This window comes from Gymnoscopelus braueri (assembly GCF_963280865.1).
Source record: "Gymnoscopelus braueri genome assembly, chromosome: 2".
Taxonomy (NCBI): Eukaryota; Metazoa; Chordata; class Actinopteri; order Myctophiformes; family Myctophidae; genus Gymnoscopelus; species Gymnoscopelus braueri.
Genome location: NC_137604.1, coordinates 2,258,240 through 2,260,739, shown reverse-complemented (window position 1 = coordinate 2,260,739; position 2,500 = coordinate 2,258,240). Strand labels below are relative to the sequence as shown.

Sequence of the window (2,500 nt, the reverse complement as noted above, 5' to 3'; positions counted from 1 at the left end):
TTATAAAACCAAACACCACGATGGAAAACACCTGTAAACAACAACAACACTGTTACAACCAAACACCACGATGGAAAACACCTGTAAACAACAATAATACTGTTATAAAACCAAACACCACGATGGAAAACACCTGTAAACAACAATAATACTGTTATAAAACCAAACACCACGATGGAAAACACCTGTAAACAACAATAATACTGTTATAAAACCAAACACCATGATGGAAAACACCTGTAAACAACAATAATACTGTTATAAAACCAAACACCACGATGGAAAACACCTGTAAACAACAATAATACTGTTATAAAACCAAACACCACGATGGAAAACACCTGTAAACAACAATAATACTGTTATAAAACCAAACACCATGATGGAAAACACCTGTAAACAACAATAATACTGTTATAAAACCAAACACCACGATGGAAAACACCTGTAAACAACAATAATACTGTTATAAAACCAAACACCACGATGGAAAACACCTGTAAACAACAATAATACTGTTATAAAACCAAACACCATGATGGAAAACACCTGTAAACAACAATAATACTGTTATAAAACCAAACACCACGATGGAAAACACCTGTAAACAACAATAATACTGTTACAACCAAACACCATGATGGAAATCACCTGTAAACAACAATAATACTGTTATAAAACCAAACACCACGATGGAAAACACCTGTAAACAACAATAATACTGTTATAAAACCAAACACCACGATGGAAAACACCTGTAAACAACAACAACACTGTTACAACCAAACACCACGATGGAAAACACCTGTAAACAACAATAATACTGTTATAAAACCAAACACCACGATGGAAAACACCTGTAAACAACAATAATACTGTTATAAAACCAAACACCACGATGGAAAACACCTGTAAACAACAATAATACTGTTATAAAACCAAACACCATGATGGAAAACACCTGTAAACAACAATAATACTGTTATAAAACCAAACACCACGATGGAAAACACCTGTAAACAACAATAATACTGTTATAAAACCAAACACCACGATGGAAAACACCTGTAAACAACAATAATACTGTTATAAAACCAAACACCATGATGGAAAACACCTGTAAACAACAATAATACTGTTATAAAACCAAACACCACGATGGAAAACACCTGTAAACAACAATAATACTGTTACAACCAAACACCATGATGGAAATCACCTGTAAACAACAATAATACTGTTATAAAACCAAACACCACGATGGAAAACACCTGTAAACAACAATAATACTGTTATAAAACCAAACACCACGATGGAAAACACCTGTAAACAACAACAACACTGTTACAACCAAACACCACGATGGAAAACACCTGTAAACAACAATAATACTGTTATAAAACCAAACACCACGATGGAAAACACCTGTAAACAACAATAATACTGTTATAAAACCAAACACCATGATGGAAAACACCTGTAAACAACAATAATACTGTTATAAAACCAAACACCACGATGGAAAACACCTGTAAACAACAATAATACTGTTATAAAACCAAACACCACGATGGAAAACACCTGTAAACAACAATAATACTGTTATAAAACCAAACACCATGATGGAAAACACCTGTAAACAACAATAATACTGTTATAAAACCAAACACCACGATGGAAAACACCTGTAAACAACAATAATACTGTTACAACCAAACACCATGATGGAAATCACCTGTAAACAACAATAATACTGTTATAAAACCAAACACCACGATGGAAAACACCTGTAAACAACAATAATACTGTTATAAAACCAAACACCATGATGGAAAACACCTGTAAACAACAATAATACTGTTATAAAACCAAACACCATGATGGAAAACACCTGTAAACAACAATAATACTGTTACAACCAAACACCATGATGGAAAACACCTGTAAACAACAACAACACTGTTATAAAACCAAACACTACTATGGAAATCACCTGTAAACACAACAATAATACTGTTACAACCAAACACTACTATGGAAATTACCTGTAAACAACAATAATCAATAATCAGGGCTAAAAGATCTTGCAGTGTGAACCTGGCATTAGTTAACTGCTCCTTCTTTCCAGTACACCACATCTTCTTGCCAAAAATAGCCGATCTACAACTGTAGATACAGCTATGTTCAAGAGAATGTTCCCCCAGAATAGAGAAGCATTTGGTTAAGGAAGATAAATGTTTATATTACTGGTGATAGATTGTAAAATATGAGTATATTTATGGATAGTTTATTCATTTCACTTTATGCAGACAGTCCAAGTGCAAATTGGACTCTAAATGTACCTATTTATATTGTTATTGTTATTTCTGATCATTATTAAATGTTTATTTGATCTCTATGTTTAGATCTTAGTTGTATGTCTGTCTCTACTGTATTCTGACCTGATTCTGTCCTGATTTACTGCAGTGCTGCTACGTCTGTCTGTCTGTCTGTCTGTCTG

General features: G+C 33.2%; 2 protein-coding genes across 2 annotated transcripts in view; both read right to left on the bottom strand.

Annotated features, from left to right (window-relative positions):
• Positions 1–2,500, bottom strand: part of LOC308076077 (uncharacterized protein) — a 382,945-nt gene that overhangs the window by 332,990 nt on the left and 47,455 nt on the right. The window lies entirely within an intron of this gene.
• The window catches only part of LOC308074653 (synaptogyrin-3-like), a gene marked incomplete at both ends in the record, with an annotated part of 11,155 nt that overhangs the window by 5,606 nt on the left and 3,049 nt on the right, over positions 1–2,500 (bottom strand). The gene's annotated exons all lie outside the window — the stretch shown is intronic.